Here is a 16280-nt window from a genome sequence, read left to right on the forward strand (position 1 = left end):
ATCAGAGTATAAGTATAACATCCAATTGCATTGCTACTACAAAATGTTAAATAAACCTAAAAGCGAGTCAGAGATAAATGCAATGACCTCATTATACTTTCACGATTGCTAAGTTCAATTGGATTTTGAAAAAAAATATATATATGTACCGTGGATGATTGTTAATTGTTATTGTTCGAGAATGGACCAAGAAATCAACAAAACTATAAAAATGATCCTACATATAATTATAAGACTTTTCTTTTACTTCTACAGAGTTACTTGATAGCTTTATTATGTAATAATTAGCTTGATCTAATAATTATTATTACATTGAATCGCTAGCACACTTTTTTTGCCGTTTTCGGCTAATCAAGTGTCACAATGAATTATTAGTATTAGAAAGTAAACCTTGATTACCCTAGTAAACCTACATTACCTTAGTAAACCTTACTTTAATTCCGTATAGCTCATATTGACACTTTATAATAGCTTCATTGACACTCTACATCATAGCATCAAAGGAAGTAGAAGGGCACCTATTGGTGATTTTTTTGTGGGAACAGTAGGATACTTTCTGGGTTTCTCCATGTTAGGCGATCCTCTCACTTTATAAGAGTCATATACACAATACTTGGGAGTCAAATATTAATAACTTAGCCAACGAGATTAAGTAATACCACACTCTCGTAGAAAAAAATGAAGACTAATTTTGTAGAAACATCGTCACCTATCTGGGAATATTGACAAACCAAAACTCTTGACTGTTATTCTTAGTGGAGGAATGCTACTAATAATAGACAATAGTGGAAGAATGCCTTTTCTTCTGTTGTCTTCCTAGCTCTGACATTCCGCTATTCAAGGGTTGGTTAGGCTATATATTTAGGGAGTGCAATCAATATACCTGTATCGGACTATCCTTCAGTGGGGCGATTTCTCGTACAAGTAGTGAACTTCCAGCAAAGAACTTTGGAAAGGAAGTACATTGTATTTTGTTAATACTTTGAATACTTCATTTTACTGGTATTTCCAATTAAGATATCAATTATTTCTATCACATTTTCGACAGTCAAAGAATTGATCTCTAATTACTTTTTTGTTTGAAGGAGATCGTATGACCCAGCAACTCACAGTTTATAAAATAAAATTAGTCAATTCGGCTCTTTTTCTTATGGGAAACTGAAATTTTATTTCATAAATCTAGGAATAATCCATTGGTTGAGAGATTTGATGTCTTATATACATCTATGTTTTATTCATTTATTCATTATAACTGTTACATTTTTTTTATACAAGCCTTCTTTAAGCAGATGGAAACATTTTTCTAGAAATCCCCATGTATAAGCACCGCTCGGTTTCTTCTTCACCAAAGCCAAGTCCGACGCTCTCTTAAGGGCCAGTTTCCGAGCTCAGGATCTATAAGTTCTGGACTTATAGAGTCCAGGACTAAAATAAGCGCTCGGGTCTGAATTGTCTTTCTGAGTCACGGGTTTATCTTCTAAACTCCGGGATTCTATTAAGACCTCGACTTATTTGAGTCCACGACTTGAAGCAAAAATCATGAGGGAAATTCTCAATATTTTGTTGTTGTATTGTTGTCATTATAGCAAAACATCTGATTGAAGCGTGCTAAAATACGTTTTGATTTCTTTGTACTGTGCTAAGGTCTGTAAATTCAAAGCAAACCCTAACCGTTTGAAACATGAATGAATAGACATTTTATTTTACGTTATGCTATTATCTATATAAATAAAAATCGAGCCTCAAATTTTGACGTTCAATAACTTTTTATGTGTGCATCGAATTTGATGATTTTTTTTAGTTGTGTTCGTTATGTTTAGGACCAGGTTTATGGTCTATCAAATTTATAATCCGACTTCAGGACTCTTTTCTACGGTCCTTCAAAGTTTACATGTTATGAACCATCAGATAGAAACGAATTGAATATTTTTTAAATGAAATACGCCACATTTATTTTCATTCTATAACTGAAAAGATAGGTAGGATGACACAAACTGTTCCAGTAAGAGTAAGGATAATGTGATGGAGGCTATTAAGGTTGTTACAAGACAATCCATTCCAATAGCACTTGTGGCATAAGGGTAACGAGCTCGGCTTCAAAGTGAAAGATACTAGGTTCGAGTCCCGAAGAAGTTTCAATTTTTTCCCTCAAAACGTACTATTATCTATATAAATAAATATCGAGCCTCAAATTTTGACGTTCAATAACTTTTTTATGTTTGCACCGAATTTGATGATTTTTTTTAGTTGTGTTCGTTATGTTTAGAGGACCAGGTTTATGGCCTATCAAATTTATAATCCGACTTCAGGACTCTTTCCTACGGTCCTTCAAAGTTTACATGTAATCCTTATGGGACAAGATTTGTGAGCTGGCCACACACAGTAATAAAAATCAGCTGTTATAATCATTGCGTCATCCAACAGCCGTCGGTAGATCTGTTTTTCTATTTACGTTCAGCTACTCTATTTACGTTCTTTTCCATCGGTGGAAAGTACGATCAACTGATCAGTGAACGAACTGGATATGACGTATTTTTTTCTTATCAGTTAGACCAAAGACCTTGAAGAGGTATAAACGCACAATACCTATGCCTTCCCAATGCTAGCTCTTACTTGAAATTAAAGGTTTCATTGAGGTATTTTAGCGCGAGATATTATATAATATATACATATTTTTGTAATATTATAGATCACAAAAATCTTCAAGATCTTTAGTATGTAATAATCTTCCAGGCTGTCCCCTTAATGGCCGATTTCAATTCCAAATAATCCAGCGGTGCATGTGAGTCTATGCATCGTTCAACGACAAAACAGTGACATACCCTTATTCACAACTCCTCAAATCATCCTGTTCAACACAAACACTCAGCTTTCCTATCTATGCTACACAGACTTCAAACCATCCCCCTCTCACCTGAACACTACAAAGCAGAACTCAATACCATAAAATATCTAGCACAACAGAACGGATACAAACACAACCTAATCGACAAAATCAAAAATAAAAAGCAAGAGAAGGACAAAACTGAAAAGTTCATAACACTGACATACATAAACAACAAATCCAACAGAATAGGAAGTATTTTTCGAAAATCTGGGTATAAAGTAGCATTTAGAACAAAAAATAAAATCTACAAGCAAATCAATAAGAGAGAAAAAATTCAAGACAACAAAAAACTCAAACTCCCAGGAGTATACAAGCTAAAATGTAATGTGATAAATTCTATATCGGACAGACAGGCCGTTCCTTCAATCAAAGATACAAGGAACATATCCAGGGACTAAAAACAAAAACAGAATCTGCATTCGCCGACCACCTAATTCAAGAAAATCACAAACATAAATACTGATCTACAAATCATACACATAAAAAACAAAGGACCAGAATTAGACACAATAGAACAATTTGAAATATACACCCAATTTAAAAGCAATAGACAATGTATATTAAATGAACAAACCAACTTCAAATCCCACATCCTCTTTGATTACCTTCTTAGCCACTAATCCAATAGACACCAACAGCACCAACAGACATTAATCCAATAGACACCAACAGCACACTAAAAATTGCCATCCTATCCTTCTACTTGACTATGAGTACAACCAAGAAGATGGCGGAACTGCCGAAAGATCTCGTTGTCCAGTGAGTGATTAATTCATTTATTGTAAAATATCTTACTGCTAGTCGTTTTTTCTAAAAGCAAAAAGTGATTCAATAATAAGCAGTTCGTGATGGAAAACAACATTGAAGAACAAAACAGTGCTTCGTTCAGAGCCACGTTCACTCACCGATCAGTGGCTTTGAACTCAACCATTGAGTTTGAATCATTTGATCATAGTGGCTTGTAAACCACTTGAAACAGTAGGTTGATTATCATTTCTCAGCTGTCTTCATCATTTTTTCCGTCAACTATCCACGCTCTAAACATAATATTATACGGACATCATACCCTGCTTAAAATGTAATACATGAAATAATCAAAGTTTTAATACCATTCCTATAGCTCAAGTCTTGTTGTAGGCTATGATTTATTAACCAATATCGGGGCGCCAAGATTTGCTCGTTATTTATTTATTGATAAACAGAACACAATATTATTCTTCAAAATGATTGGGGAAGGACTAACAGGCACAGCCAAAACTGTTTCTTTCCCGAATTTTGATTTATACACTCTAAATATTCCAAAAAGTAGGTTATGTTCCATACACTTGAATTCAGGTAAAATTTTCAGTCCAAATATTTTAAAACATAAAAGTTCTAATTTAGATTGTTTACATACAAAATTGAATAACGAAATAACTCTTCATAACACACATCACTAATCACTTACAACTGTAAAATAATGATTAACTTTGAATATTATGATTATATACCATCTCATGTCAACAAATCAGATTATTTTGATCGAGTCAATTAAAATTTCTAGATTTCTCGCGAGATAGGGTAAGCTAATTCATTACACAGCTGATCTCCCACACAGGCACACGCATCTTCTGTTATCGACGGACGACGAAATTATCATCTGTTTTTCCAAGGATGAATTATCCTTTTCATGTACTTCAGCGTGTTTTCCTAGGGATGAGACCTAGTGCAATCGAATTTTTATATCATAAACCTACTATATTCCAAATTTCGTGAAAATCGTTAGAGCCGTTTTCGAGATCCGTTGAACATAAATAACCAGATAACTAGATATAAGAATATAAACAGATATACAGAAAGTGCCTGCTTAATATAATAGGATTAAATTCAATTTAAGATAGATCCTCTCACATTAAACTCTACACTTAATTATTATAATCTAAGGGCCACCGCTAACAAATATGTAACCTATAACACTAATATTGGATAAATTATATAAGGAGGCAGTTAAATTACATATTACATAATTAGGTACTAAAATAATAAACCTTATTCCAAATCACTTTCTCATGGACAATAAGATCAGCGGAAAAATTAGACTGGATATAAAAAACTGGACATACAGTAATTTCTTCTTCCATTTAGATATATGACTCGAGATTTCTGCTCCAGCATTGTTTTTTCATTAGTTTTTTCTCATTTTTCAGTGGACTCGTTTACCTTTATTTTGCGTACCTATTCCTCTGTTTTCTCCCTTCCCTTTTCTCCTCATCACTTCTCTCTTCTCTTCTTTGCCTGCCTATTACATGGGAAACCATAGTTGACTAGGTATAGGTATCTTCCTCTCTTTTTTTTTCTCTTCTCCAACACACCCAACCACAAAGCCAATGTTTTTTTTTATATTTGTAGCAATTGAATGTATTTTATTTGTTTTGTAATTCTTATTAATTTTGTTTTGTCTTGTTTTGTGTGTTTAAAATAAATTGAAATTGAATAGTAGGGATAGCGATTTAAGTTTCGAACACTACATACTCATTAAAACAACAACTTGTTACGTCGTAGAATCTGCAATCATCTGTGGTTTCCGCTCAAATCCAAATGAACGTTGCTACATGTAAACAGAGTCAATGGCTCGCGTTGAAATACAAATACATTGGGCGAGCACCTAACTCGGCTAATGCAAGCAATCTGACTGGCAAACACCAATCGATGTATGTTGGCTCACTTCAAACTGTCAGTATTGGTTGAATGGGACGCATTCATAAGGAATGCTGCCAGTGAGGAGAGAATCTCGTCCGTTCGAAGCAGGGGTGCTCCTAGCCCATTTTTGTCCATTTGGACAGAGAGAGAGAGAGAGAGAGAGAGAAAGAGAGAGAGATGCTCCATGTCAATTCAGGGAAAGAGAGAGATAGAAGAGTATGGAAGTCTAGAGAGAAGTCAATAGAGATAGAAGTCTAGATATAGATAACAGAATGATGTTCCTTGTCCATTAGGAGAGAGAGAAAGACAGAGCTGCTCCTTGCCCATTAGGAGAGATTGATTGATTGATTGAGTACTCTATTTAAGTAGATTACAATATATACTGGCATATACACTTATATACAATAGCTTACAATACAGCAAAATTATAGATGAATTTACATAATATAGACTAACAAAATAATTATTGAACTGTATATGATATGAAAAAGCAATTTGTAATATAATAACTATAAGAGGGAGAGAGAGAGAGATGCTCCTTGTCCATTTAAAAAGAGAGAGAGAGACACAGCTGCTCCTTGTCCATTAGGAGAGAGAAAGAGAGAGTGATGCCCTTGTCCATTCGGAGAAAGTGAGAAAGAATGATCGATAGAGAGAAATAGAGAGAGTGACAGAGAGTGAGAGAGTGATGCTCCTTGTCCATTTGGAGAGAGAGAGAGACAGAGTTGCTCCTTGTCCATTAGGAGAGAGAGTGATAGAGTGATGCTCCTTGTACATTTGAAGAGAGATAGAGACAGAGCTGCTCCTTGTTCATTAGTAGAGAGAGTGATAGAGGGATCTCCTTGTCCATTTGAAGAGAGAGAGAGAGAGACAGAGCTGCTCCTTGTCCATTAGGAGAGAGGGAAAGAGAGAAATGCTCTTTGTCCATTTGAGAGAGAGAGAGAGAGAGAGACAGAGCTGCTCCATGTCCAATAAGAGAGAGGGAGAGATAGCGATGCTCCTTGTCCATTCGGAGAGAATGAGAGAGAGATATCAATAGAGAGAGAGAGAGAGAGAGAGAGAGAGAGAGAGAGAGAGAGAGAGAGAGAGAGAGTGAGAGAGATGCTCCTTGTCCAATTGGAGAGAGAGAGACAGAGCTGCTCCTTGTCCATTAGGAGTGAGGGAGAGAGGGTGATGCTCCTTGTCCATTTTAAAAGAAATAGAGACAGAGCTGCTCCATGTCCATTAGGAGAGAGGGAGAGAGAGAGATGCTCCTTGTCCATTTGAAGAGAGAGAGACAGAGCTGCTACTTGTCCATTAGGAGAGAAGGAGAGAGAGGATGCTCCTTGTCCATTTGAAGAGAGAGAGAGAGACAGAGCTGCTCCTTGTCCATTAGTAGTGAGGGAGAGAGAGAGATGACCCCTGTCCATTTTAAGAGAGAGAGAGAGAGTGACAGAGCTGCTCCTTGTCCATTAGGAGAGAGGGAGAGAGAGATGCTACTTGTCCATTTGAAGAGAGAGAGAGACAGAGCTGCTCCTTGTCCATTAGGAGAGAGAGTCATAGAGAGTTGCTCCTTGTCCATTAGGAGAGAGGGAGAGAGAGCGATGCTCCTTGTCCATTTGAAGAGAGAGAGACAGAGCTGCTTCTTGTCAATTAGGAGAGAGGGAGAGAGTGAGAGATGCTCCTTGTCCATTTGAAGAGAGAGAGGCAGAGCTGCTACTTGACCATTAAAGAGATAGAGATTGATTGATTGATTGATTAGCTGCCTTTATTAAAAACCTAGGAGGGCGAAGTTAGGGCGCAGCCGGCCCTCTCTTACACTTAACCCTCGAAGAGAGAGAGAGAGAGTGAGTGATGCTCTTTGTCCATTTGAAGAGAGAGAGAGACAGAGCTGCTCCTTGCAATTAGGAGAGAGGGAGAAAGTGAGAGATGCTCCTTGTCCATTAGGATTGATTGATTGATTGATTGAGTACTTTATTTATGTAGATTACAATATACTGGCTTATACACTTATTACTTTCCTTGCCCTACTACCATAGGTGAGGAAAGTATTGCTTTCCAAAAAAATTAAGGTACCCCAATTTCAAGTTTTCTATACGTTTCAAGGTCCCCTGAGTCCAAAAACATGATTTTTGGGTATTGGTCTGTGTGTGTGTGTATGTGTGTGTGTGTGTGTGTGTGTGTATGTGTGTGTGTATGTGTGTGTGTGTATGTGTGTGTGTGTGTATGTCTGTGAACACGATAACTCCATTCCTAATTAACCGATCGACTTGAAATTTTAAACTTAAGGTCCTTATACCATGAGGACCCGACAAAAAGAAATTCAATAAAATTCAATTCAAGATGGCGGAAAAAATAGCGGATAGTTACTAATTACTAAAACCATGTTTTTCACGTTTTTCTCGAAAATGGCTCTAACGATTTTCTTCAAATTTATATAATGGATAGCTAGCTATTCATAAGCCCTATCAACTGGCATAAGTCTCATTTCAGGGAAAATTTCAGGAGCTCCGTAATATTCTTGAGAAAAATGGCGGAAAATGACTAAAAAACCATGTTTTTCACGGTTTTCTCGAAAACGGCTCTAACGATTTTCTTCAAATTTTTACCATGGATAGCTATTTATAAGCCCTATCAACTGACATGAGTCTCATTTCTGAGAAAATTGCAGGAGCTCCGTAATATTCTTGAGAAAAATGACAGTTACTAAAAAACCATGTTTTTCACGATTTTCTCAAAACGGCTCTAACGATTTTTTTCAAATCCATACCCTGTATAGTTATTTATTAGCTCTATCAACTGACATGAGTCTTTTTCCTGGGGTACTAATGGGGTGTCCACCCAATCCTTGAGAAATGGACTTTGTAACCTCCTTCTCGTGCATGAGATAGGTAGGTACACGGTTTTTACTTTTTCTTCTTCCATATACCGTGGGTACGGTAGGTAGAGCAGTTTATAAAAATCTGGTGTGGTACACTCACACAACTTTCCTTGCTCATATTTGAAACTACGATCAGACTTTTGTATATGTGTATATATAATTGTTTTCAGAGTACTTTTTCCTTTGTGTAAATTGTGAAATTCGATGATTTTTTTTAATTTTCTCAGAAACGAGACTCATGTCAGTTGATAGGGCTTATAAATAGCTATCCATGGTATGAATTTAAAGAAAATCGTTAGAGCCGTTTTCGAGAAAACCGTGAATAACATGGTTTTTTAGTGATTATCCGCCATTTTTCACAAGAATATTACGGAGCTCCTGCAATTTTCCCAGAAATGAGACTCATGTCAGTTGATAGGGCTTATAAATAGCTATCCATGGTATAAATTTGAAGAAAATCGTTAGAGCCGTTTTCGAGAAAACCGTGAAAAAGATGGTTTTTTAGTAATCATCCGCCATTTTTTCCGCCATTTTGAATTCAATTTTATTGAATTTCTTATTGTCAGATCCTCATGGTATAAGGACCTTAAGTTTAAAATTTCAAGTCAATCGGTTGATTAGGAATGGAGTTATCGTGTTCACAGACATACACACATACACACATACACACACACATACACACACACACACACATACACACACACACACACACACACACACAGACCAACACCCAAAAATCATGTTTTTGGACTCAGGGGACCTTGAAACGTATAGAAAACTTGAAATTAGGGTACCTTAATTTTTTTTGGAAAGCAATACTTTCCTTACCTATGGTAGTAGGGCAAGGAAAGTAAAAAGAACACAGTCATAGTCAAGATATTTCATCTGTAGAACAGCTGTTTTGACGAATTTCAAAAACAATCATCGAATTTCACAATTTACATAAAGGGAAAAGTACTCTGAAAACAATTGTATATATACATATACAGTAGTCGGATCGTAGTTGCAAATATGTTGCCGTCAATCGTCATTATGTTATTCCCCTAAATTATTCTCGTTTGATAATGAGGCTTATAGTTCAATGAGCAAGGAAAGTTGTGTGAGTGTACCACACCAGATTTTATAGAATAGCTTACAATACAGCAAAATTATAGATGAATTTACATAATATAGACTAAGAAAATAATTATTGAACTGTTTATGATATGAAAAAGTAATTTGTAATATAATAACTATAGATAATTATATTGTTATGCATCTACATAAATTGGCGGAGCTTTGGACATATCAATGTCCATTCTTCGGAAAGAATATTAAAAATATCCTCCCCAATAACTCTCTACCAAATGTCCAAATAACTCTCTACCTTGTCCGTTTGAAGAGAGAGAGAGAGAGAGAGAGAGAGAGAGAGAGAGAGAGAGAGAGAGAGAGAGAGAAAAGGAGAGAGAGAGAGACACCTGCTCCTTGACCATTAGGAGAGAGGGAGAGAGAGATGCTCCTTGTCCATTCGAAGAGACAGACATAGCTGCTCCTTGTCCATTAGGAGAGAGGGAGAGAGAGATGCTCCTTGTCCATTCGAAGAGAAAGAGACAGAGCTGCTCCTAGTTCATTAGGAGAGAGGGAGATAGAGAGAGAGATGCTCCTTGTCCATTAGGAGAGAGGGAGAGAGAGATGCTCCTTGTCCATTCGAAGAGACAGACATAGCTGCTCCTTGTCCATTAGGAGAGAGAGAAAGATATATCGATAGAGAGAGATAGAGACTGTGAGTGAGAGAGTGATGCTCCTTTAGTACATTCGGAGCGGTCCATTCGAGCTTTAACGGTGGTTAGCTGTGGTGATCGGTCCCTAAGCTCAACATTTGAAATTCAAAAGGAAACGGTGGCCCTATCCCATTAGCCAATGACCTAACCTAACCAATTTACGAGAAACTTATTGACTCTGTAAATGCTGTTTGGAGTTGAGAATGGTGCGTGTTATTGGATTTTTATGGGAGTCGTTTCTTTAAACTGGTCTACTGAGTCAACTCTATTTTATCCGGAAGAAAAATTGATGATTGAAAAATTTGGATTGATTTTCTAAAATAATTTAACTTTAAAAATATCTTGAAAGATATAGATTATTTAAGAGATTCCTGGTATCTTTGGTATAATCTACCTAAGAGGTAATTTAATTATTTAGACTATATTACATGTATATTGCGGTGACATTTGCTATGTATTTATGATGTATATTGTTTGATTTGATGTTTATGACCTGTGTTAATATTTAATATATACGATGCATGACATTATAAATAAATTTGAATTGATTTGAATATAAAATAAAGAGGTATTTTGTCTGCTTTAGAAGCTAGGTTGAAGCTAGAGAAAGGTCAGATATTCTCATTTGTAGAAATTCTAAATATTGAATATTAGCCTTTGATTGATAAAGTGAATCTGAAATACTGATGGAATAGGATTTTAATAGAGTTACAATATTAATGTGATATTTGGACACAAATAATGCATTTTAAACAAATTCAAAACTTCTAAAATAAGAAGTGAATTAAGGAGAAACTACAGATTCATCTCATAAGCATATAATTTCATAACTAAGAGCCGGTTGCACAAAAGCCGGTTAAATTTTGATCGTGATTAATTTCACAAGAACCAATCAGAGAAGATTGGAATTTAACCGGCTTTTGTGCAACCGGCCCTAATTGTCTAAGATTTTTTCGGACTTGAGAATTTTGAAGAGGATTTTTAATTTGCAACATTCAATTCAATAGAATTAATGGTATCATACGATTCAATTAATGATCCAGGAATTCATCAGAAGGCAAGAGTTAAGCAGAGGTGTAATTAATAAGTATTCATTGAAATTATGCTTAAGGGACAACACCCTCAAGCCGCACTACTTTTTTTGTAAGATGATGAAAAACAATCAATTTCAGAGAAAAAAACTTTGCTCATTTTGATATACATAAATTTTGAGACGAAACAGTTTAGGCCAGACGCCTGTTTACTCATCCCTTCTTTAGAATATTTTCAATATTAATGAATAATATCGGGGACCGAGCTTCGCTCTGGAGTACAAAAGCATAAGAAATTTATTACGAAAGAAGAAATTATAATAACATTCATAAAGAAATGTTCTCATCTAATCACAGTAAATTGAGATTAATTCCCAGAGGAATGCAAAAATTTCCCTCACAAAGGCCCAGTTGCACAAAAGCCGCTTAAATTTTTATACTGATTAACTTCACGTGAACCAAATCAGAGAAGACCATTTCAAAAAGATGGATCTACTGGAATTAATCAAGATTGAAAATAACCCGGCTTTTTTGCAACTGGCACTAAGTACCTGATTGAATGATTACAAAAGTTCAACAGCTGGGTCATAATTTTGACGCAGTCCCACACACATGAACTCGCTCACTCACTTCCATCACCAACAGATGAAATAATTATTATCAGTTGTTTTTCCAAGGATGAGTAATAATTTCCTTTTAATGTCCTTCAGCGAATTTTTCCAGGGATGAGACCTAGTGCAATCGAATCTTTATATTATTAACATACTATGTTCTGAATTTCGTGAGAATCGTTAGAGCCGTTTTCGAGATCCGGTGAAATACAAACATAAAGACATATAAACATCTGAACATCCAAACATCTAAACATATGAACAGAAGTTGCTCGTTTAATAGTATAGGATAAGAATAACATTCCATGATCGTATATATTAGAACAGTGAAAAATAATCATTTCAAATTTATTATAAGACCTTTAAATTGTTATGGAGGAAAATAAATAATGCCGTAACCCTTGAGTAAGAGACTTCCAAAAATCTAGATTCTAGATCTAAGTTTCCGATTACGACAAAAGCAACAAACGATTATTTTCAAGGATGCACTACACAGTTTATTCATTAGTATTTCTATTGGGAGGTAAAATCTCCCAGAACAAACTGAATCCATTCAGATTGCGAGTGATCTTGAATAATACCACCAGCAAACAAACAATAACCCACTTCTAGCCAAGCCACCCGTTCCCAGCACAGATTATGGACGCATCAATAACTCGCAGACTGTTTCAGCAACGGGGATAATTTGCAATTATTACGCGACTGGTTGCTTGCAATCGTTTTTCGTGCTGCGCGGTGTTCGGTTCACGGTCGACTGAAAGTTGCGCAACTTTTGCTGAAAGTTGCAAACTTGTCCGCGGGGCGAAAACTTTGTGCATTAAGAAAGAGTTGGACCAAGTGGATCGACCTAATCTCAGATGCAGATTATTGTTTTAGCAAGCAGTAAACGGGCATTTACCAAGGATGTACTTGAGTATACTTGTAATCCTCGAAATCGTATTCACTTTTTGTGTTTTTAAAGAGCTCTATTTTGTATTTTGCTTTTCATTGTGTATGTAATTGAGTTCAACTTGAGTATATTATTCTTGAAATACTCGAATTCGTATTTAGTTATTGTGCTTTTGAATAGCTCGACTTGTATATTTTGCTTTTTATCGTGCTCTCGTATTCAGCGCTGTATTGATTATTCATTAATTTAAAACGGTTTGATTTTAAATGTTTTTCAAAGATGTTGAACTTCGAGTTTCTCCACTAGAAAAGTATTCCAATGATAATAACAATGATGGAGAGTTCCATTCCGTTTTTATTGCAGTTTTGTTTTCCAACACTTCAAAACTTTTGGAGTCAAATTACTACAATACATAAGCCTACTTTATTACTACAATGATATAATGAGTATAATAGTATTGATAATGATATAATAGTATTCCAATGATAATAACAATAATGATGGAGAGTTTCATTCCGTTTTTATTGCAGTTTTGTTTTCCAACACTTCAAAACTTTTGGAGTCAAATTACTACAATACATAAGCCTACATAATTACTACAATATAAGCCATTCGATAAACATCAATAGTGAGATAAGCCACCCTGGGAACATTTGTCTCAACACATACATTGAAATGTGCCCCATGTGGGCTGTAGCTTCATCCTGCTAAAACTATATTTCTTTCAAGTCATGTTCCTCAGCAGGTTCTTCCAATTTGGGACACAGAAACGTTTGTAACATTGTCACATAACGCTGGGAGGTGACATTGACGGTGATGTTGCCATTCTCAAAGAACTATGGCTAGCACGATCACCCGATTCAAGTATATGCGATCTTTTTCTATGGAGTTACCCCAGAAATAAAGTTGTCAAAGATCGCCCACACACCTTGGATGAACTAAAGGAGCGAATCAGACAATAGATCAAGGCCTTAACAATCGCAGTGTGCCAAAATGTGTTTAAAAACTTCAAAAATACGCTACGTCAGTGTATTGCTGCTGATGGCCGCCATTAAACTGATATAATTTTCAAAAATTAACAAAAAAAACTACATTTCAAAATGAATTGAACCCATTAAAGATTTTTTTTTCAAGTTGAACGGTTCATTACTTATAAACCCTTCCAAACTCGTCAATCGGTTCTGCCCCACCCTATACTTTCAAAATCCAACAAAACATCATCTATCAAAAATAATTCCAATCCCTGATTTGACTCAACATTCCATCAAAACCTGAACAATAAACTCTACAAGATTCCCCTCCTATTGTTTTGCAATCTCACCTATTCCAAGTCGAATTAATTGAATCATGCAAGATTAAACCTCCAGCCGCAACAATGCGTCTTTATTTACAACGCATGTAAGACGTCTCTGTGTGCTAAGACGCCTCTGCTCTGCCTTTGCTTTTAACCCGGGATTAAAGTCTTTGAGCTTTGTTAATTATTCCCAGACGCCGACAGAAACACAAGATTGTCGGGGTCGAAAATTTCAAACCTTTGTCGTGGTATAGTAGGCTACACACTAGCTGCACTGTGATTCACTTTAAAATGTCATCATTTCCTTATAAACACCATCATTGCTTTCCATTCAATCAAATGGTGTCAGTTGAAAACCTTTTTCAAAGCTTTGCCGAGGTATTTTTGGCTACACAAGCTGCACTGAAATTCACTTTAAACTGTCAGCATTTCCTCATAAACAACAACAAGGCTTCCCATTCAACCAATGCTGATAGTTTGAAGTGGATCCCACTGTAGGCAGCTTGCATTGTTTATTAATGAAGAAATAACGGAACTTATTCTTCACTAATCTTCAGTTTAACTACTTTAGTGAGTTCCACGTTATAATGGCAGTGGAGAAAGATAGCAGAACAACATGGCCGATCCTCTGTCTTGTCAATGCCTTCTATAGATGGTAGCTGATACAGGTTTATTGATCCTATTATATCAAGCGATCAATTTTTGTATATATTTATTTATATGGTTATGTGGTTATATAGGTATATATTTATGTTCAAAACGGATCTCGAAAACGGCTCTAACGATTTTCACGAAATTTGGAACAAAGTAGGTTTATGATATGAAGATTTGATTGCACTAGGTCTCAACCCTTGGATAACTCGCTGAAGGACATTAAAAGGATAAATACGTCCTTGGAAAAACAGCTGGAAATTTTGTCGTCTGTCGATACCGTGATGGAAGAGAGTGAACGAGTGCATGTGTGTGGGATCATCCAGCTGATCTCACGATTATCAAGAGATTCTAATCAACTTGATCAAAATATCTGATTTGTTGAGATGACATGGTATATCATTCAAAATGAAAGTAGGCTATATCAGAATTTCCAAAGTTAATCATTGTTTTACAGTTTCAAGTGATTAGTGAGTGTTAATTTGTTGTTCAATTCGGTTTGTACTGTAGACAAGCTAAATTAAAACATTCTTGTTTTTAAATGTTTTGACTAAGAACTGAATTCAAGTGTATGGAACATACCTAACCTACTTTTTGGACCATTTATATATAAATCAAAATTCGGGGAAGAAACCGTTTTGGGCTGTGCTGTTAGTACTTACCCAATCATTTTAAAGAATTATGTTCTGTTTATCAATAAATAAATAACGAGGGAAGCTCGGTGCCCCGATATTGTAATATTAGTAACTGATCATTCTCGTTCAAAATAATCGATTATATTGTATTAAGCCAGAAATTATATTTTTCAATAATTTCATAATGAATTTTCATGATTAAGATAAAATATTTTGTTAATGATTAATTATACATTGTTGACAGATGGTCTGGCAACAGATCAAAGCGAGAAAGAGATTGTGCTATCTGCTTTGTTGAATTATAGACAAGGATAGCAATACCATTGCTAATCAAACACTGCCATTATAATGTGGACCTCACTATATTACAGTGAGTTCCGCTTCAAACTGGCAGCTTAGTTTGGATGGAAAGCGTTGGTGTTATTTTCCAAGGAATGCTGAAAGTGGGAAAAGTTCTAAGTTAATAAAGTTGAAAAAAGGAAACTTTAAAGTGATTTTCACTATGAGAAATAATTGTAACAGTTATTAGTTACAATTAAATAATTAAATAATTATAGACAGTATTATTAGTTACTGTCTACAGATCGAATGGCTGTTTACCCTGGCTGTTTAATCTGGCTGTTTACCCTGTTGTCATCAATATTATTGCAGTAGCAGAAGTCTTCGGGGTGAATTACAGCATTTAATTTGGATTTTCGTTTAATCATAATAATAATTATAATTTTAGTAGAGGGACTTTGGAGTGGAACACAACAATCATGAAATGGAATGAAAGTTCGAAGAGACGGTTTGGTGCTGTTAAGTCTTGATTTCAAATTTTCGAATTAAAATGTGTTTTCGAATTTAGTGGATCACACGTGCAGATTGAAATTGGAACAGAAACATGTTGGAGTGGGAAGTTAATTTGGAATTCATGAAATAATCAAATTATTAAATTTACTCTATTTAGTAATTGGTTACAAATTAATTATGTAAATGATTGT

This window comes from Nilaparvata lugens, chromosome 8 (assembly GCF_014356525.2).
Source record: "Nilaparvata lugens isolate BPH chromosome 8, ASM1435652v1, whole genome shotgun sequence".
Taxonomy (NCBI): Eukaryota; Metazoa; Arthropoda; class Insecta; order Hemiptera; family Delphacidae; genus Nilaparvata; species Nilaparvata lugens.